This window comes from Paramormyrops kingsleyae, chromosome 6 (assembly GCF_048594095.1).
Source record: "Paramormyrops kingsleyae isolate MSU_618 chromosome 6, PKINGS_0.4, whole genome shotgun sequence".
Lineage (NCBI taxonomy): Eukaryota > Metazoa > Chordata > Actinopteri > Osteoglossiformes > Mormyridae > Paramormyrops > Paramormyrops kingsleyae.
In genome coordinates, this window is record NC_132802.1 from 25,063,560 (window position 1) to 25,085,740 (window position 22,181).

At 48.2% G+C, this 22,181-nt stretch overlaps 1 long non-coding RNA gene across 5 annotated transcripts; it reads left to right on the top strand.

The window, feature by feature from the left end:
• The first annotated feature begins 1,608 nt into the window (after positions 1-1,608).
• On the top strand, positions 1,609-21,088 carry LOC111840601 (uncharacterized). 5 transcript variants are annotated; one of them, XR_011992054.1, is made up of 6 exons: positions 1,609-1,668; positions 2,962-3,110; positions 9,373-9,508; positions 9,746-9,901; positions 18,432-18,496; positions 19,798-21,088. It is a non-coding gene; the product is annotated as an uncharacterized lncRNA (long non-coding RNA). The 5 variants fall into 5 exon arrangements; XR_011992053.1 differs by having other exon boundaries at positions 1,614-1,668; positions 2,965-3,110; XR_011992056.1 differs by having other exon boundaries at positions 1,614-1,668; positions 2,965-3,110; positions 19,843-21,088.
• The last annotated feature ends 1,093 nt before the right edge of the window (positions 21,089-22,181 follow it).

A 22,181-nucleotide genomic window follows, 5' to 3' on the forward strand; every position in this document is an offset into this window, starting at 1 on the left:
CTGAACTGTGGACGCCGCCAACTGGGGACATTTCCAAGAAGCACTTGGATTTCTGCTGTGAAAGTGTTGCTTGCAGTGTGTCTCTCATTCAGTATCACTGTGATATGATTACTCTGTATGTCCCCTTCCTCAGTGTATAGATATTGGCCCAATTAGTATGTTTTTCTGGTAAACACAAAGAATGCTCGATATCATTTTATGTTCACTCTGTGTGCAAGGGTTACTAATTTCAGTAAGACCGTATTCATTTGTGTGTGTGTGTGTGTGTGTGTGTGTGTTGGGGGGGGGGGGGGGTGGCAGTAACAGTGGAATTAGGAACTGCTTATTGTAACTGTATTCCTAGCTGAAAGACATTCCAGTCAGTTCCAAAGGCATACAGTATTTATCTCAAAACTCCTGCAGTTTGTGACATTCTGTTTTCATTAAATGAATGGTTTAGCATGACTGCTGAACTAGTTTTTAACTGAAGTTTATGTTTTTCTTGGGTACACCATTGTTGGGGCTGGGAATGGAAACTAGCTGGCGTCAGTTCTGGATAAATAGTACTGTTGTCACAAGTATTTGGCATCCTTGTTCTCTACTTCTAAATGCATGTTTCTGAGCACTGATTAGTAAAGTGTGTGTGTGTGTGTGTAGATTATGTGGGTTGGGGTTAAGTTTGTCATGTTGGGATTAGAGTTTTTCCCATAGAAATGAATGGAGAGTCCCCACAAAGATGTAATTACAAACCTGTGTGTGTACACATGAGCTTATGAGTGAGTTCCCATTTCGATTAAGAGTGCTGAGGACATGTTTTCTAATGGACCAAAGGCATGAGCTCTAACTCTGGTCTTGTCGGAAGTTCAGGAGTTGACTAGAACTTTGAGTCAGGGTGAGGAGGAGGTGGAGGAATCTGTGTGTGTTAAAGCAAGAGAGAGAGCTGGGGGTGCAGAACTAATTCAGACCAGATGCAGTCCTACAGACACACAGGACAGTTGACATTAAGGAGCAAAGTCAGTTTGTCTGTTTTCGGGCGTCTCCATATCAAAGTCTTCCCTGCTAGAGTAACCAACAGGCTATGATTCTGGGAGTATGTCACTGAGTCGACACGAAGCTTCTTCAAGTGTCTTGCACTAACCGTTCACCACAGGGGGAAGACCCAGATATTCCTGACCGTTTGTGCAAGTAAAATTGCACTTGTGGACCACCGGGTGGCAGCAAAAGTCTTGAAATTAAGTTCTTTGGTTTTCGATAGCTCGAGTTACTCTATACAGTAAAAGAACACAGGCTTAGAGCACAACTCTGTGAAATTCAGTAAAACCTTACTAATCTTTATAAAGCTATATATTATAAATCGTGGTCTGTAGATATGTAGATAAGGGTGACAGTGTATGTTCTTGGGTATAAGTGTGCGCACACTGCTTGGTGCCAATACCACAGGTGTGCCGGTGAGAAAGCATCCAGGTCTATGGAACCGTTATCACCTTACTTAGGTAACGGGTTGCCAAGGACCAGACCTCTAATCCCCACAGATAAACCTCCGCTTGGTCAAGTAACAAAGTATGAGCGCGTAACTTTACGTGTACGTGAGCGCGCTCTCCAGGCATGCGCATGCTAACGCGGATCCCCGGCGGATCTGCGGATACGTGCCGCGTGCGGGCGCCCGTCTCTCCCACGCGGCATTTACACGTAAGCATGCATGTCCACACATGTGCGTCCGCTTCGGATGGGGGGGGGGTCAACTTTAAAGCCCCGGGCACTTTCGGGACAAACTTTAGAGCAGGAGCACCCATGCTAAATCGAAATCCATGCAGTGTTTATTCTGATTACAAGTACTCTTTGTCTTGTAAACATATGGGGTAAATCTCAATACTCCATATGGCACACTTACTCATGCAGGTAAATATGTACAGTGTGTTCCTTGTTTATTTCCATGTAGCTGGCTGAATTATTCCACCAGAAATATAGTAATAGAATAATTAAGCATTATAAATTGTGCTAATGCTGTAAAACTGGCTCCAGAACTAGTGAATAGAACAAACATTCCTGTAAATAAAAAAATTAAACCACTGAATATTTAATCACTTTATTTTACTTTTTGAAACAGATGGTAACTTTAAAAAATGTTTTTATAATATTATAACCACGTGTATCATATTTTATTATGCTACAGTAAAGCATTTAGGAAAATTTTGCGGACCCAATAGTACGTAAAACACGGTCGGCAGAAGGTCCTGTGAAAACGCTGCCAGCTTTGATAAAGTCCAAACAGGAATTCAATTAGCTGGGTCCTGTAACATGTCTTGGCATAGAAATGAGGCTTTGTGGGAGGTAGCTTAGCCTCCGAGTCCTGATCAGGCGTGGAGAGTTTATTAATTACTTCAGTGCCAAGCGGCTCGGCCAGTCTAGCTACTCCTCCACCTGCTTAGCTTTGTTGTGATGTATGATTTATAGATAGGGTTTGTTTTAAGGAGAGCAGCAAAAATTTGAGCTAGGACCCAAACATGCTGATGTTGCCTAGGTAGCTAAGATGTAAACAAGTGTGCTGAAGCTCTGCAGATAGCTTCTGGTGAATGACTGGAGCTTGGGTGAGGAGGTCACCTGCCCATCAAAGCATCCAGGGGCACCGGCTTCGAGCTTAGGAAGATGATTGTCATACTGAGGGCAGTCTGAATGCGTGAGGTCGAATGCAATGAGATGCAGGCAAGGGTAAGTGTTCGAGTCTTTGTAGGGTGGGCAACGGTGAGCTGGAGGCAGGATCACGTGGGAATTATCGCACAGGGGCTTCGGTGCAGGACGGGGGGGCGATGGCTGAAGTGCGGACGGCCGTAAGGTGCCTCGGCACTTTTAAGGACATTTCGTTTTCATCTTTTTCTCCAGATGGGTTCTAGTGACCAAAATGACTTACAAAAATGCAATGTAATAAATTGCTTTTGGCTGGTCCCATTTTTCATTTTGATCACACTGTAACCTCTCGCCCAGCAGAGAGATGGCTGCGTGTGGGGGGCTGTGAGGGCGTCCACAGCCGCTGCGGGCCCAGAGGCGAGCAGAGCCACTTCAGTCAGTCCAAGCGGCGGTGCTGCAGTTTGATCTGTGGCCAGCAAGCCAGGTCCAGACAGAAAAGTGTGACGGTGAGCATTCTGTGAGGACTCTCTGTGCCGGGCCCGTGCCGGACACCCCTGCCTGCCCGCTCCCGCGTGTCTCTGTGCCAGGCCTGTGCCGGACACCCCTGCCTGCCCGCTCCCGCGTGTCTCTGTGCCGGGCCTGTGCCGGACACCCCTGCCTGCCCGCTCCCACGTGTCTCTGTGCCGGGCCTGTGCCGGACACCCCTGCCTGCCCGCTCCCGCGTGTCTCTGTGCCAGGCCTGTGCCGGACACCCCTGCCTGCCCGCTCCCGCGTGTCTCTGTGCCAGGCCTGTGCCGGACACCCCTGCCTGCCCGCTCCCACGTATCTCTGTGCAGGGCCTGTGCCGGACACCCCTGCCTGCCCGCTCCCACGTATCTCTGTGCTGGGCCCGTGCCGGACACCCCTGCCTGCCCGCTCCCGCGTGTCTCTGTGCTGGGCCCGTGTCGGACACCCCTGCCTGCCCGCCCCCGCGTGTCTCTGTGCCTGGCCTGTGCCGGACACCCCTGCCTGCCCGCTCCCACGTATCTCTGTGCTGGGCCTGTGCCGGACACCCCTGCCTGCCCGCTCCCGCGTGTCTCTGTGCCTGGCCTGTGCCGGACACCCCTGCCTGCCCGCTCCAACGTATCTCTGTGCCAGGCCTGTGCCGGACACCCCGTGGCGTTTAGGGTCATTTCAGTTTAAGGCCTGTCAATTTGGAGATGCCTTTGTTACCCCTCGTGTCCCGTTCCAGCCTCGATCACCTCTTGCCCCCCCTTCCTCCTTTGTCATCTCTTTATCTTTGTTTGAATTTTTCACATTTTTGGTGCCGGTGGTGCGTGCCCCAGACACTGAGCGGCCTTTGTGTGTGCGTGTGGGAGCGGGCCCGTGCAGGAGGCGTGGAGAGGCATGCAGCAGGACACGCGTGTGGCCCCCTGACGCCAGCCAGCTCGCCCGCCTGTCTCACACCGCCGTTGTTTGGACACACCTGAGCACCACCAGATTCACTCCGATGTCCTTTATGCCTCTTTCTTTCTCCCCTTCTCCATTCTGCAGTGCCCGCTATCGCCTATCTTCTATCTTTTATACCTATCGCTTATTTTTTCCTTTTTACGCTTTTTCCATTCCTGCTGTCTCTCGCGTTTGATTTCGTTTTCTTTCTCTTTCAGAAATAAAAGAAATGCATATATTCCTGGCATGTCAAGTCAAACATATATCAGCAACTTCAACACAACAACAAAACTTGTTTAGTATTTTAACATAAATTCCTTTTAACAGAATCAGGACGTGTTGAATGAGAGCTGGTTTGATCAGAGTACTTCCGTTAGGGGTGTTTGCCGTCAGCTATACAGTCAACAGTGTTGTTGCCACGGTTGCGGGTATAAATGCAGCCCTGGTCCCTCAGCGTGGACTTCCACATCTCTGGATGCCCCTCTTTCTTCCTATAACTCAGAAGGCCTATAACCCAAGGCATTGAATCCATAATGGCAGGCATCCAGAGGTGGCCTCGATAACAAGCTCGTTTTAACTTTGCTTCCATGTCATTCCCGTAAACCTCATATGATTTGTGAGCGCACTCAGCAAGCGGTACGTGCTAAGCTAACAACTGCCCCCTTTATATCATTGTCCTTTGTGAAAATGTCAGCACGAATCCCATGGCTCTTCATGAGGAGCGTCATTAAGAAATCTGTGTTTGTTTGTGGAATCAGTCCATGTGAAAATCAGGCCCCACAAGCAAAACACCGCTCCAGTAATAAAATAATATGTTAATTTATATACTGTAGGAGGGGATTTGCCACATCCATGAGGCTTCTCCACAATATAGGTCATTATCTGGAGAAACATTTAGAGATGTTAATGTCAATTGACTTGTAAGAGAACGCAAGTTCCATGGAAATGAGATTGTAGTGTCAGCAGAAGGTACCAGTCTTTTCATGTTGCCCCGACCTTGAAAAATGCTCAGGGTCACAATTAAAGTCATACTTTTATCAGAACTATTAAGGGAACCCATACAGTTATCTCTAAAAGAACTCTGTGAAATGAAAGAGAAAGTAGATTACAGTGTGTGATGATATGAAGTATTTTTTTACAGTCTTTTTCTGACAGTCTGCATTTAGAATCGTGCTGTATGCAGTCTGGGGGTCAAAGTTCAAGTGTAGGGAAAACAGAGCATAGGAGAGTAAGTGCTGCTTTTATTGCAGGGGACACCTGAGGCGGCTTCTGGCACGGCGGGCATGAGGTAACGTAAACCATCATGCTGACCTCGAGGCCAGAGGCTGAGCCGGACTTTGTGGGATAACACGCCACTTTGGAATCGCTCCTTCCAAATTTCCTGGGATCCAAACTTCCCAGCTATTGATTGTCTGAAGTGGCCCTTTATTCATAATTGTATGTGTGTGTGTGTGTGTGTGTGTGTGCGGGGTGAGAGGTGAGAGGGGGGGCAGGCATGCAGCCCGGAGGAGGGAGACTCAGCGGTGCCCTCTGTTGTTTATCTGGGCCACAAGGGCGAGGGAAAGTTCCAGACGGAGCGATAAGGTGAGCTAACAAACAAAAACAAAAAAAAAAAAAAGCAAAATGAAAGAGACGAAGCAGACATGCAGACAGACGTCAGGGCAAACTGGAATGCCGGCTGATGGGCCAGCCTGAGGGTGGGGACAACAATGGCCTCTACTCAGCTGCTCATCGCCATGTGGGGGGGGGCGCACAAACCAAACATTTGGGTGCCCGTGTGCCTGACAGGTTGGAAGGTCTTGCTTAAAGGAAAACAAAAACATGGCGTTGTTTGTTTGCTAAGCAACTGAATGCAGTGTGTCTTTTTGGGGGCTGGAGATGGGGTTGCCGTTTGGAGCGGGTGGGCGAATAGCTTACGGTGATGAAGCTCTTTTATCATATGACAGATTATATGGTGTTCTGATTGGTCAGACCCGTTTAAACTTATTTTGGTTTTCTTTGGAGGTTAACAGGAAAGACCGGAATGATTGAGGGTGCATTTGGGAAAGATGTTTAATGTTAGAGCATAGCCGTCGTAAATCACAAAGAATAATAAGTATGTGCTGTCTTTGAGCAGTCATGTGCTCTGTTAAAAATGGTGGATGCTGATGTGTTGGCTGTATCGAGCGCCTCTCCACTGTCCGTCTGTGCTCCCGACCTTCTGCTGTGCCGTCCGCCTGCCTCTCGTTCCCCCGCTCTCCCTCGCTCACCATATCAACTCCCCCCCCTCCGTCTGGGTCACCAGCCTGTATCAGGATGTGGTGAGGCTAGTGGGCTCCTGATCCGGACAGGCATTCGGGGAATGCTGCTGAGGCGTGTTCCTGGTGCAGGGGGAAGTCCGGCTTGTGTTTATTTTACATTCTGTCTCTCTGTGTCTGCATCAGGATGAGGGAAACGGTACCAAAACCCTCTGCACTCGTCCCTCAGAGCCGGGTCTCTCCGTGGGGTCTGTCAGCCTCAGCCACAGCAGGCATGGTCCTTCCCGGCATCTGGGACTGCCGCCTCATCGTCATGGAGACCAGCGGCGTCGCTGTTGACGGAGCGGCTCTTTTAAAGTCGTAGACTCAAAGGATGTAGCAGGGCTTCATTAAGTGAGCCAGACATGGAAGGCAATACGCGGCCGGGCTTGAGGAATGACATCAGTGCCGCTGGCTGTGAAAAGGCCTTCGGTGCTGTGTGTGGGCGTGTGTCTGAGGGCGGGAAGCGGCACTGATCACCGCCGCATGTGCTCTTCGAGGGACTGACCTGCAGATGCGTCGTTGGCCTTAGTGCAGAGCGAGGAGCCAAACGTAGCCAAGGCATCGTGCCTCTTTCCAGACCGTCTGCCGTGGCTTTCCCTCAGGAGAAACAGTAAGGCCGAATGACCACCCCCTCCCGCTTTGCAGCACATTCCCACACGGGCTGAAGGCCCCCGGCACGATGGCCCCTAATGACCCCCGGCTCACCCCCACAGACCGAATCGTGTCACAGCAGCGAAGGCGGCTTTGCACACCAAACCAGCCTCAGTCCGCCGTGTGGCTCTGACGTCTCCGCTTACCTGCTGGGGCCCAAACACTGACGCTCTGTCCTGCGGCTCTGGGGGTCCCTCTGGCTCCGGTGGGGGCCCCCGCCTATCTCCAGTCACTATCTCTGTCCTGACCTTCTCTGTTTGTTTTCTCTGTTTTCATCTTCTCCTCAGTCCTTCAGGGCATGCGATCAAAAGTGGGCCCAAGCTGCCAGGTTTTACTGAGCCTTTGAGGTGCAACCCCCCCCCCCCCCCCAGCCTCGCCACCCAAACTCTTATTTCTGGAGAGACATCCCTTGTCCCACCCCTTGCGACCTACTACTGACCCCAGCTTCATCCCCCCCCCCCGAACAAGCCCTTGGGTCTAGCCAGCTGGCACCAGACAGTCATTCTAGCCCCACTGTAGGTCACTGGGGTGGGTGGGGGGGGGTGGAGTGACATGCCTTGCTATTTAATGCGCTCCCGACTGTCGCATGCAACCTCGTTTATCCGTCTGCCAGTGTTTCAGTGTCATGCGCCTGGATGCGAGCGGTAGGTAAGGGATCCCGTCCCTTGCATTGGGGGGGGGGGGTCACATGCACATATGGCCCCGCCGCTCCGAAGGGTCTCTCCATTCACTTCTCTCTGCCGATAAATCAATAACGGTGTTTATTTCCCTTCCGTGTGGTTTCATGTAATAAAATGAGTCGTAATTAATTTGAAGATCTCCGAAGAGACAGGGGAGGCAGCGAGGCAGCGAGGCAGCTTTTGCGGAGCAGCACAAAGGCCCGTTCGCCGTTCAACTCATTCCATGTGCAATTGTCCCCCCACTAATACAGCACTCAGAAACCGGCGACTAGAGAAAGAAATATATTTTGAAAATAAATTAATTTTATTTAGGACAGCAGTGGGGGGGATGAGGGGGGTGTTAAGCAGATTAAAAGAGTTGGCTTGCGTTTTGATTGAATTAAATTTCCTCTTTTTAAACGTTGACCCAAGCTTTTGACAGCCTCCTCGTCTTCATGTTAATTAAGCGTTTGCAAAAAAGAACAAAGGAAACATTAAAAAGAGGAATTCATTTATTATATGGCTTTTTATAGGGAGACTGTGTTAGTGGGTGTCTGTGTTGTTCCACCATGTCAATACAGCTTATACCCTAAATCTTTTACTTGCAGGAGGAGAGAGAGCGTGTTTCGGGGGGGCTGCGTCTGTGGGAGGAGGCAGGAGAGCGTAGGGGCCGCTGATGGATATGTAGCAGTCACCCTGCTAGTGGGGCAATATGGCGGAGAGCTGTCCCACCTGCTCAGGGCCTTCACTGGGCCTTCACTGGTCCTTCACTGGCGCTCGAATGCCAGCGACCACAAGCAAGTGGCTCACGGGTAAAGGTTCATAGGACGAATCTTCCATAGCCTCCATCGAGCTGGCCGAGCCAGCGCCGGATCTCTCAGCCCTTTCAGATCCAGCCGCAGGACAGCTGAGGCCCGAAACTGGCCACTGATGGATGTACAAGATTCCATTTCCATAGAAAGGTCAGCCTCAGCATGAAGAAGACCGTGGGTATTTGCAGAGTTCTTCTGGGAAAAGACAATAACTGGCAAACTGATATATAAGTACACGTGCATATATGTGTGTCTGTTCAATATATGTGTGTGTAACATATGTCAGTATGCTATGTGAATTACTGACTTGTATATCGGTGTCGATCAGTATCGCTGGCTGTCCTGATGATCGAATGGTGAGCCTCAGTCACATGGCAGTATATGAATTCCCTGTTACTCCCCATATGTGACTCCCTAACATTGCTGCTGCTGCAGTCTTCTGTGTAACTAGCTCCTAGATATTGGTGAATGGGTAATCCCAGGTCCAAAGCAACAGATGGTTTTATTTTGGTGAACCTGTCAGTCAGAAATGCTCGCGACCAAGGTCTCTGTCGGTGTTTCTCTGCCAGCAGCTGCAATGGATTGTGTGTGCGTGTCTGTGTGTGCACATGTGATGTGTTTTTTGTGTGCATGTCTTTGTTTGTACACATATGTGTGGATTAGGTTTATATTACATTGTAGGGACCAAATGTTCCCCACAATGTGATAAAAACCTGTTATTTTGATGTTGTGGGGACCATTTTTCAGGTCCCCACAAAGATCTATGAATGCAATAAAAAAAAAAAAACTAAAAAGTCTTCCATTTTGTTTAGTTACTTATGGTTAAGGCTAAGGCTGTGTAGAGGTAAAGCTCGTCATGTTGGGATTAGAGTTTTCCCCATAGAAATGAATGGAGATTCCCCACAAACCTGTGTGTATGTGTGTGTGTGTGTGTTGCAGGTGGACGCTTTTCCCTCCTCTTGCACTTCCCTATCCAGTTTCACTAATGGATAAGACTCAAAGGCAACCAGCTCCGGGTGGCTCTGCGGGGACAGCAGCAGTACAGCGGGTGTATGGATCCATTCGAGTGGCGCAGGTACGCGGGCAGGTGCTGATGTAGAATTCAAAGGAGATTCCCTTGGTACGCTTGGGAAACGTTCCCAGAGACATGCAGCTGGGTATGCGAGTTAAAATTTAAGTCAGGTAACAATAAAAATTAAGATAACAGTGAGTCACTCCTGATAAGAGCATTTTCTAAATGAACTATAAATGAATTCTTTCCATGATGTGACGCACCTGCTCCCTGGTGCCATCGTGGCCTGTTCCTCTTCAGCAGGCTGCAGGTGTCAGTTCAGGCTGCATTCAGAGAGCAGAGAATCGCCAGGCTGCACATCCCTTGTTACCGCGTCACGACCCGCTGAGCTACACATCGGCCCATTAAGGGATGGTTTTGAGTTCCGGATGGATAAGTTTTCACGTAGACGCATAAGTAAGATATCCGCCAAAGAGATGTTCTACTCATTCTCAAACACTGCTGAGTTTCTGATATATTTTATCTCATTGTCTGAGGTCACAAAGCAAACATCAAAGTAGCATAAGTTTAGGAAAGGAGTTAATGGCAAAACATAAATGAACAAATAAGGTGAGAAAAAGTAGGTACATTGCAGCATATGGCAACGACTTTATGTGTATAAAAAGTAATCGTGAGAAGTGTACAGGGTCAGTGTAAGGCAGTGGTCACATCATGTTAACTGTGAGCTAGAAATAGCTCAAAGAGAGCTAAGAAGAAGTCCGAGAAGCTTTTACAGTTATTAAACCCCAGTTGTAGGAATTGCTCTCGCTGTACAGAATTTTGGAAACCCCTGGTGTAAAGGATCTATATAAGGTAAATGTTGTGTACAGTACTGACAGTGAGTGTGTAAAGTATTAGTACAGCGTTGTAAAGACGCTGTGGAGGGCCTCTGGTCTGAGTGCATGCGGTCCGACAATGAGCGTCTGTAGGGCAGGTGTACATCTCCGGCGATGTCAATAAATCGTCCCCATAGACGCTGGCTGTATTAGGCCCGAGATCGCTGGAAATCTGAGTTATGCCATTAGCCATAGCGAGACAGTGACAGAGAGTGGGAGGGAGCTGCAGTATCAAAAGGGGGGACACTGCTGAGATTGTTCCCGCAGACTGACAGTCCTTTTAGCCTTATCTTCCCGAGTTACTCTTACAGAACATGAAAGAGGAAAAAAACAGTCTTTCTCTCTTTACTCTGTCTCTTTCTCCAATTTCTCTTTTTCTCCCCCATCTATCTCCGCAGACTTTATTCCAGCCTCTTTCGGCCTGCCTGTCACGCTGCCGTCCTTCTTTCCCTCTCCTCGTGGGTCTGCCGGACTCTCCCAGCAGCACGTCGGCCATCGCGGATCCTCTTCCCCACCGTCTTTCCACACTCACTTTCAGCTCCCGTAATTTTCCGTTTAGCCTGCTCCGATCGTCAGGCCGAATTGTCCGCAGTAGCGTGGCGGGGCTGTGGGTGGGTTAGCGAGTGCGAGTGGTGCGACTGCATACCCAGGACACAGTGCTACAGTATGCGCGTACGTTTACATGGATCTTATTTTTTTGTTGTCGTGTATTAGCATGTGAGGGTGCAGTGTGTCGGGGGGGGGGGGGTTGTTCTTTGGACCAACGGAAAAGGACCGATTGTATAAATGAAGGGATAATAGAACTGAGCGGACGCTTCTGACCCCGGACGTCTTGAGAGCAAAGCACTCCTTAATGAGGCTGGGCTTATCTGTCCTTGTGGCTGGAATTCCAGCTCTGATGGACGCCATGTTGGCTGTTAATATATTTGATTGATAAGCTAAAATGAGAGCAAGAAAGAGAGCTGTGAAGTCTGTGGGGGGGGGGGTAGCCTCAGAGGGAAGAGGGGGGCGAAAATACGATCCCCGCTTGTAGCAAAATGACCTCCGATAGAATCTATGGTCCTCCATCCTATCTCACAGATAGGCTGGGAACACGCAAATGTAGGCAAACAGATCACACATGACACACACACACACACACACGTGTGTGGCGGCCACATGTACAAGCGCCCCCTAGTGGTGAGGGGCAAGAGCAACCTGGTAAAGAGAGTAAAGAGAAGATAAGCAAGACACTGAGACAAGATGTGAGATGTGCCCCGTGAGTTATGGCCACGTCTTCTCCTCTAGTCTTGGCAGTACTGTATTCCGGGGGGGGGGGGGTGTCTGTGATACTGGGGTGAGACGGAGAAAGATAAGACTGCTTCCCTCAATAACACCAGTCTAAGCTCATCTGCACAGGCGAGCGGGGACACATCAAGTCATATTGCGTCCAGTCAGAGGCACCTATGATGAAGTGTTACAATTACTGCTGCGTGTCCCTTCAGAGCGAGGCTCTGTCACAGTCACGGGGAAGTGACCGCGGCGAGGTTTACGCTGCCCGCGAAACAGAGCCCCTCTCCCACTGATCACTGCAGCCATCTATCAGCTGCCCCCCTGCAAGCCACACAGCCACACGGCTGTGAACCCCCCCCCCCCCAGTGCAAAGTGTGCCCGGCAATCATTAATCAATAATATCGATGGAAAATTCTGATGCACCACCATGGAATAGCGTAAGATATCACATTCTGCACACGGCCATTGGGAAGAATGTCCTGCGTCCCACCCCTGGAAAACTCAGGTGCCATTTCACGGTAGCTGCTGCCCCAAGAGACAGTTTTCCAAATTGCACCTTCTGAATTCTGCCCAGGATAAAAGAAAACAAAGGGGGAAATGATTAAGCATTACGGAAAGCGACGGAGACAGAGGGACAGGTGGGGGTGAGAGAGGATGGAAAAGTTATCCCTCTTGCTGCCCACAGCCTGCTGATAGGAATCTCCCCATTTCGTTAAGAGAGGCAGAGAGGCGGCAGGGTGGGGGACGTCCTGCCTGCGGGGAGAGCCGTCCGTCTTCGCTGCCAGCAGTGGCGTAGCCCCGTCCGAGTGCAGGTGGGTGGGGGTGGGTGGTGTAATCCCGTCTTAGGGGCCGTGTTTAATTAGGCCAAGAGACAGACGTGGTGGCAGTCAGGGAGCCATGGAGTTCGGTCTGGAGATGTGGTGCGTTCACTTGGGAGAAACGGAACCAGCATCCACCGCCATGCCGGAGTAAATGAGGCCGCTCCTGGCATCGCCTTCCGAGCGGCGTCAGCACCCATGGCCAGCGTGTGGAGACACCTCTCTCTCCCCAGGTCCCCCCCCCCCCCGCCCTGCCCCCATCCCCCGCCATGTTTAAGGCGGAGGAGCGTGACCTGTGGGGAACTTAAGCATTGTGTGAGACTATAAGCGCTGCCGTCTGGGCTGCGTGCTGACATCATCCACATCTAATATGCCGTAGCATTCCCCGCTAATCCTGTTTGTCGTGTGGAAAATCCTGTTTCTTTTTTGTCTTCCTCAGACTCAGATCTTTGACTGTAGGGCAGAAGGGAGGAATAGGGGTGAAACACTGCACTTCACACCCCCAAAACCACCAACAATAACACTGTATGCCACAGAACATACAGAATATTACACATGCAGCGGCCCGGCATCCCACCTGCACATCCCCTGAATCTCGCCTGCACACCCCCTGACTCCCGCCTACACATCCCCTGACTCCCGCCTGCACATCCCCTGACTCCCGCCTGCACATCCCCTGACTCCCATTCAGTGATATCCTGACAGAGGCTCCAGCCTGATGGTGGCTCTGAATGCAGATGGATGGATTAAATATCAGAGAAATTATATTACTTATGATTTTTGCTGATTGTGAAAGTTGTAATGTAGTGATTCTGAATAACCTTTTCAATATTTTCATATTCATAGGTATGAGCTTATTATTTCAATCTAATAATAATAATAATAATTGTATAATTGTACGAGGGTGGACAAAATGACAGAAACACCATTTGAAGAGGGCTGTACCTTTGAAGTAACTAAATCACAATTACAAACACAGATACAAAGGTGGGTCATATTAAGCTGAATGCCAATTAGCAGCAACTTAATGGCTGTGAAAAGAGGTCTGACAATCAGCACTTTGAATTTTTCATTTACATTTATATATTTTATAGACACTTCTGTCCAATGCGATGTACAGCGAGGTAAATAGCACACTGCAAACATTAATACTGTCAAGGACTCAACCAGGCATTAGTGCGGCTAGGCTGAGCTTCCAGTGAATGCCCAGTTACAGCTAGGCTGAACTTCCAGTGAATGCCCAGGTACAGCTAGGCTGAGCTTCCAGTGAATGCCCAGGTACAGCTAGGCTGAGCTTCCAGTGAATGCCCAGGTACAGCTAGGTTGAGCTTCCAGTGAATGCCCAGGTACAGCTAGGCTGAGCTTCCAGTGAATGCCCAGGTACAGCTAGGCTGAGCTTCCAGTGAATGCCCAGGTACAGCTAGGCTGAGCTTCCAGTGAATGCCCAGGTACAGCTAGGCTGAGCTTCCAGTGAATGCCCAGGTGCAGTATTAGAGCAGGAGCTACTTAACAACTACACAAATATGAACTACCAAAGTATGAACCTAATAACACAATTCATGGACTAGGAGTGCAACATAAGCGCATTCAAAAAACATAAAGGGTAGAAGAGGAATTCATGGAAGAGATGGTTCTTGATTTGTTTCTTGAAGGTGGAGGAGAATCTGATGACTGATCGTGGTTTGGCAGCTCATTCCATCACCAGGGAATCACACATGAGAAATTTCTGTTATTGCCAAGTTTACTATGAACCTAAAACATACTGCACCTCAATCAGGGAAGAAGATAATTTAATAATAATTAAAATATAGATAGTTTTTTCCTCAGTCATTTTACATGGTAATAAGCCAATGCATTTTAAAGTCACATTACAGCAGCTGCTTTCTTTATGACAAGAGGAAGAGTTACGCAAACATGGGCATCCACCCTCAGAAAGAATGGGGTGCTCACATGGAGATCAACCTTCAGAAACAATGGGGCGCTCACATGGAGATCCATTCTCAGAAAGAATGGGGCGGTCACATGGAGATCCATTCTCAGAAAGAATGGGGTGCTCACATGGAGATCCATTCTCAGAAACAATGGGGCGCTCACATGGAGATCCAGTCTCAGAAACAATGGGGCGCTCACATGGAGATCCAGTCTCAGAAAGAGTGGGACGCTCACATGGAGATCCACTCTCAGAAACAATGGGGCGCTCACATGGAGATCTAGTCTCAGAAAGAGTGGGATGCTCACATGGAGATCCAGTCTCAGAAAGAATGGGGCGCTCACATGGAGATCCACTCAGAAACAATGGGGCGCTCACATGGTGATCCACCCTCAGAAATAATGGGCCGTTCCAACTGTCAGATGGAAGGGGAGATGTACGGGGGGGAGGAGGCTTGTTAATTGACAGGGAAAAGGGACAAAAAAGAGGAGGGGGAGAAAAGGAGCATGCAGCAGAGGAAAGAGATTAAAAAGAGTAATTAGCAGCCGGGTGACTGATAAACGAAAGAATCATTAATTACAGTGGTATAACTGGTGGGGATGTAGTCAGGCTCCCATTGTCCTCTCCTCTCTCCGCTTCTCTCAGCCCATCAAACCGTCTCTTCTGTCTTTTGGCCCCCTAGCTGTGCCTGTGCTTCAGCTCCTTCCCCTCTAATCCACCGACTTGCCTGGGATCCCCCCTCCCCCTCGCACCCTACCCACCCCACGTGAATTCGGATCCGGCATATTGCCCTGCCGGGGCGTCACCACGGCCCGTTCTCCTCTATGCTGGCCGAGTTACGAAACTCACAATCCGCAAAGAAATACATTACTATTCCAGCAATGTTTTTTTTCCCCATTATCAGTTAATTTACGAATGTTAATATAGTAGATAATATTAAGACAGTAATATTGTTTCTGTTGTCGGCTTCTGCCTTGTGCAGATGCGCTCCAGTGATGAAATAATGCTTGTGTCGCGATAGCATCGGCCTTCCCCTCGTTCCCTTGCTCTCTTTTGCCTGTTAATGTAATTAACTCTGATGAAAATGAGCTATTTTTAATCACCGCGGTGCTGCGTACTTTGTTCCCCTTCGCTTCTTGCCACCCCTCGCTCGCCAGCCCATTGTTTCGCCTCCGCAGCCTCACATCCCCACTCGGCGCCCGCATGGACGCGTATTCATGCGTCCGTTTGCACAGACCTGGTAATAAAACAAGGGACACAATATATTGTTGTGTGAAGGCCGGCTGGTAGACAGCAGAAGCCCTGCCACGCTGCCCCAGTGCTGCAGTCAGAGCAGAGATTGCCAGGTTGCAGAGGGTGAAAACAAAGAAAGCCCTGATACTGAATAATACAAGTAGCCGAATAAAGGGGTTAAGTCGCAGTGCCAGTGAGGAGCTTGAGAGGGTGTGAGGCCTAGCGAATGTAGCATCTTTGTAACACTGACGTGCTGTTCTTGGCTACGTCCTTCTTAATGTTTTTGATAAATTAGGCTCTGGGCCAGTGGAAGGACTTATGAACATGAATCAGAGTGAAGCAGTAGATTCTCTATATCCTTGATGTTGTTTCCCCATGTTCCACCAAATAAATGGTTTCCATTGCCTTGACTGGCACTTCACCCTGGAATGCAGCTGCTAGTTTCAAAGGATAAAGCAGGTCCATCCAGGATAATGCTCAGAAACACGACAGCAGTGACTCTACTGAACTGGGGCTCAACGACACTCAAACGAGTTCCACGGACTCTGCCGGGGTCCGGACTCAGAGGAATGAGGGAACGTGGACGAAGGTAGGGCTGAGTATGAAGGGACGAAGAAGTGGAGTAAGAAATGGCTGATGTGAGGTGATGAGCGGGGGATCGCTGTAGACGGAGGAAAAGGCAGGATGCAGAATGGAGAGCTGAGGACTGAGCCGAGTGTAAATCATGTTCATGGATGGAGTAGCGCGGAAAAATCTGCGGCATGGTGGCCAGGATGTGTCTCATAAACAAGGCGCTGACAGCACACTCATCACCGGGGACAGCCCTGCCTGCTGCCATGGCGATAAAGTGAGTCGGGGAAGGCAGGCTGGCCACTTGCTGTTCTCATATCAGCACCATCATCCATCTCCACCCTGCCTCTCTGCTCCATCTCCCTCCATCATCCCAGTGCCCCTGAACACATGCATATTAGTCCTGCCTTTTATTCAATCCAATTTTTTACCCTCCAACTTTTGATAAATAAGACTTTTGATAAATATACCTACTGCGTATAACAGAGTGCAACAGTATATACAAAAAGACTACTCACTTCATTTTGGATGCAATGCTATACATTTTGGTGGCTTATAAACACTGACCTTAGTGCTTTAACGATCAAATGTTCAAGTTTGCATGCTTTGGAAAAATTTCAAGTGTAACCAGATAAACTATATGTAATACAGTATATAAGCATAAGGTTTAAGCATGCAAAGGTTTTGAGACAGTATACAAATCTGTAACTATTTTAGTCTACTGGCGTTGGAAATCAAATATAATAAAAATTAGCATGAAACTCTTCAATGTAAAGGTCTTAATATATGAAATTATATGAAATAACATTTTACTTGATTAGATTCAATATGCTCAGTACACTGTTTCTCTACAAAACATATAGTCTTTACACTTGTTCTAGGTAATCAGTTAAAAAAATGTAAAATTTTTAAATGAGCCTTATTTCCAATAACCTAATTATATAATTGTATTTTGGCTCTGAATTGCCATTCAACAGGAATACACTTATATTCATGTAGGCCATAAACAATCCACAAACAAGCAAATGAAAGCAGCTGCTTGACTAATTTCAGTTATGAAATATAAGTGTGAAGTTTTGCAGGTAATGAAGTACTATTGCCAACAAACAATGTGTAATTATCCATCCATCCTTCCAACTGCTTATTCTAGACAGGGATATCCCAGGCATTATAGGGTACAAGGCTGAGGTACACGCTGGGCGAGATACCAGTCCAGCACACGGCACGTAGATATGCTCACACGCTCATTCACAATCACTCTACGGCAGTGTTTCCCAATCCAGTTCTCGGGTCCCCGTAGCCAGTCCATGTTTTTGCTCCCTCCCGCCTCCCTGCCAGGTAGTCAACATTTTTGCTCCCTCTTAGCTCCTGGGTCAAAAACCTGGACTGTCTGTGGGTCCCCGAGGACTGGATTGTGGAACACTGCTCTACTGGGAATTTAGCTTAGCCTGAGTGCTTTGACTGGGTAAGAAACCTGCAGTAGCCAGAGGACACTAGTGCAACATGGGGAGGAGTTATGGTATTATAGTTGAAATGGATGTGCTCTCCATGCATTTCAGGAGAAATTTCTTATCACTACCCAATGGCCATTTATTAAACTAAGTTACTGTAGCTTCGACTACATGCTTAGCTATACATTTGCACTTAAAGGGAAGCTTTGCTGTAGAAGACTCACCAGACATGTTCCATGTTTTTTAATAAGTATTTTCGGTTTAATATGTCTGAAATGCTCAGCACAGTAAATCAGGGTAAAATAAAAGTGGGGTGCCACACTGTGGTGAATATTTCTGGAGTGTTGTCATATTATGGGGAAAAAATCCAGGTTACATAATGATAGAACATGCAGCGTGACTTGGAGGCTTGAAAGACGGAACCGTGTGCAAAACATTGTCTTGGGTTTGTTTTTCATAATAGCGTTAAGTGAGGCACCTCTAATGGGAGGCTTATCAGCACCGTTGCAAAAGGGAAGCATTCAGCATAAATCTGAAAATTAAGATTTTTGGCAACAGATTTTAGAAACTTGCCTGCTTTGTTCTGGGAAATAGAATTTTAGTGCCGCCTGATTCCCGAATTCGTGTCTGCTTCTTCCCCTAACAGTGTCAAGGCAAAGGCAGCAGCAAATGCACTTTAAAATTTAAACATGGCACGCGGATTGATAAATATAACGTATGCTTATTATATGGCACATTTCTATATTTGCAGTTCTTTTTATGGACGGTTATAATTTCTTTAAAGCGAAGGCCAAAGTATGACTTGCTGAAATTTAGGTCATCTTTTTTTCCTTCTAGGTTATTTGAGGGCTTCCGTGCATGAGGGCCGTCACGCTTGCAGCCGAAGACGATGTCAAAGAACGGTTGGTGTTACATGTAACATAATTAGTGATTTAAGTGTAACATCGACGTAGCCAGAAATTCACTGCCGTTTCACAATGGAAACGTTACACCTCAGGGGTGGCAAGGTGGCAGCATGGTTGGCCTGGTCACCTCAGGCCTGTGGAGACCCGGGTTCAAGTTTCTGCCCTGGAGCATGTCTGGAGTTTGCGTGAATTGGATTTGCTAAATTTGGTGCAAGATGGGTTGGCACCCCATCTTGGGTTATGCCTATCATTGTAACTGTAGCTTCCTCAATAGGCTATTGGCCCCCACAATCCTGCACAGGACTAGCAGTCACAGGAAATAGATGGATATTGTACGTAATCCTAATGTCTTACCTAACTAGGAAACTTTTATCCAGCCTGATGTCACGGTCATAGGCTAAATAAAGCTAACACACCGTGTACATAGTGACAGGATCTGCCAGAAGTCACCGGCCTCATGCACTTCACAAGTCCATTACAGTCTGGTACCGGTCCCATAATCCCCAGGCAGGCAACCCTGATCTGGGAGCTGGCTCACACATAAAAAAACATTAGTGCATGTTTGATTCCCCCAAACTTTAAAAGAAATATACAATATAACAGCAATTGTGGCTGCTGGAGGTGGTGGTCAACAAGTGTTACATCATTGGGTTCAATCTCAAAGGGGTGTGACATCATTAGGTACAATCTCAGAGGGGTGTGACATAATTCGGTAGAATCTCAGAGGGGTGTGACGTCATTGGATACAATCTCAGAGGGGTGTGACATCATTGGATTCAATCTCAGAGGGGTGTGACATCATTCGGTACAATCTCAGAGGGGTGTGACATCATTGGATACAATATCAGAGGGATGTCACTGAATCAGGTAGCTTTTTGCAGTCAACATGTTGAAATTTCAGTATTTTTTCAGAAATGCACAGAGAATATGTAATGTCCAAGTATATTTTTTTTAATTATGCCAAATATGCATTTTTAAAATATGTTTTATGAAATTATACAGGAAACTTGTGAGCCAGAGATCTGTGCAGTGTATTTACTGACAAAATACCCTCATCAGCTGTTTGTGAATGAAAGTGACATAAGACAGAGAACCACCCTGACGAAAGAAAAGCAAAAGACCCTTCAAGGCCACCATTGTTCCCTCATCACAAGCGGCTTGTTTGCATATCTCTCCCTGCCTTATTATTCACAAAGAGAAAACATTTATGTAAATTTGCACTGACACCCTGGTAAAGCAATATATTGATATCCTGTTTTTGCCTGTGTCCTCCCCCCCCCCACCTTTCTGTGGGGCAGCATTGTGTTTCTGCCCATCACTGCATATACTGCACCTGTCAACAGGCCTCAACCATCGGCCAGCTTTACTTTAGTCAGACAGCAGAAGAGAAATGAATGGGAGGGACAATAAAAGGGTAAAGAATGAGCGCCAATCATGGGGCTTAAGCGACCCTGCAGGCTCCGAAAGAGGCCAAGGCATTAGGGTCAGAGGACGAAGATGGCGGGGCCTGGAAGGAGGCGCAGAGCGGCTCCCCGTCACCGGGCCGTCCGGCTCGCTGTCGTCCATCCTGACAGTGAGGAGGTGCGTTTCACAGGGGCTTGTGCGTAGGCGTCCATGCCTGCGCCTGCCTGGCAGAGATTGGGGGCCAGCGGCCCGTCGCCACAGTGTTGGCGGCAGCTCTGGGCCAGGGTGACGGTGAACCCCTGTCAGGCGTCCATTGAAGCCCTCGCCTGCGCCTCCTCAGCCGCCGCACCACACGCACCTACCATCCTCTTCTGTTCCCGCCGTTTATTACCCCCCTGACCTGCACCCACAAGAAAGCATCGTGACAACTTGACAGCAGCGCTGCGGAGATCCCTCTTACCCACCTACCCACCGGAGATTTGGCGGGAAGCAGAGAGAGGAAGTGGCAGCAAGCGACAGAACCAATCGGACGTACTCTTACCGGTAAACATTACATCACTGTGTTATTGTTCTGTGATCCCAGCTTCACCCAACAGGTTTTCAAATGCAGTGCGCAAATTTAAAAAGATGTTTCTTCATATTTTTGCATCATGAATCTCGTCGTCAACCATCCGTGACTTTGATGTAGATAATATTTAATAGAGTAATATTTTACTCTTTCTCCTGAATCATCTTTGGGGTTTCTTGCATTTGAGGAACTAGTTACAAACTGTACTGTAGATTATATTGACAGAGCTGTTGTGTAACCTTACATCCCGTTTGGTGTAAGAATGGTAGATCAGGATTGTGGGAGTAAAACTGGGGGTTTGTTTCTGGTTTGGACTGTGAGCTGTGCCAATGAAAGGTCATGTACATTTGTACATTTGTACAGGTATAATGTAAATGTTCATATCTTTGTGGGGGTGTCTGTTTCTTTAGTAAGTCCCCTCGAAGTGCGTTTCATTTACAAAGTAACTCCCCACCCTAGATCTAATAATATGTGCTGTGAAAATGGTGTTATTTAGTGTCTTCCTAATCCGGTATCTTATTTGATTAATATTATTAGCTAACACATATTTAATTCTGTATCTAAATACTGAACTTCATGGTGACTGTATATAGATCATTAAAACATAGTGATCCATCTGATTTTGTTAGCTGTGGGTGACTCATGAAGAATGCACAGTCTTTGCAGAGATAATGAACAATAACTAGCAGTTAGCATATATTTAACTTCAAGCATTTTATTTAGCTTGTAGTGTAGGATTGTTATACCGAACCATTTGCAAAATGTTATGCAGTTATTTTGATTCTCCCTCAGTACATACATTAAACAGCTCATTAAATAGTAACTCAAAATTAGAGTGATGCCTCTTTAGATTTCAGGTCTACATTAAAAAAAAAAAATAAAATCTCTAAAACCCAAATGGAATTTCACAAACATGTACAGCTTCCACTTGTCACGCACACACCCTGTCTGTCCTCCGCGGTCCCTGGTTGTCTGTCCCTGTCTGTCCCCGGCTGTCACTGTCTGTCCCCGGCTGTTACTATTTATTCCGGGCTGTCACTCTCTGTCCCTGTCAGTACCCGGCAGTCACTGTCTGTCCCCGGCTGTCCATCTTTGTCCCTGTCAGTCCCCGTCTGTCCCTCTCTGTCCCTCTCTGTCCCCGTTTAGCCTCAGCCAGACCTGCGCAGCATCACCGGGGCTCCTGCAGTGCCAGCTGATTGAGTTACTGATTCCAGCTTCTGCTCACTGCAACGTAGGACCTGCGATGTCGCGATGCAGGATGAAGCCTGACAGCACTGCATTCCAAAGTGATTAGGCACCTAAACTGCTTTCCCCTGTCCCCCCCCCCTCCACCCACCTCACTGTCTGAGCTCCGCTTCAGATGTTCCCCATGCAGGAGTTTGTCCCCCTGGCACCTGCCACCACCTGCCCTCCTCATCCCCCGCAGGCGGAGGGAGCCCCTCTGCGATTAGTAAGCCAATAGCCCTTTGTTGGCCGTGTAAAACGAAATGTTGCTAATTTGCCATAGACATGTATTCCCCGGGGTGGGGGGGGGGGGGGGGGGACCAGTCCCAGCTCACTGCACACAAACCACAGCCTCCCAGTGGAGTCACAGCGCTTCTGGCCTGGCACTGAGGAGTGGAGAACGAGGGGGGGACAGCAACGAGGGAGGGGGGTCAGGAGAGAAGAGGAGAGGAGGGATTAAAATAGTGTCCGGTGGGCTGGAAAAAT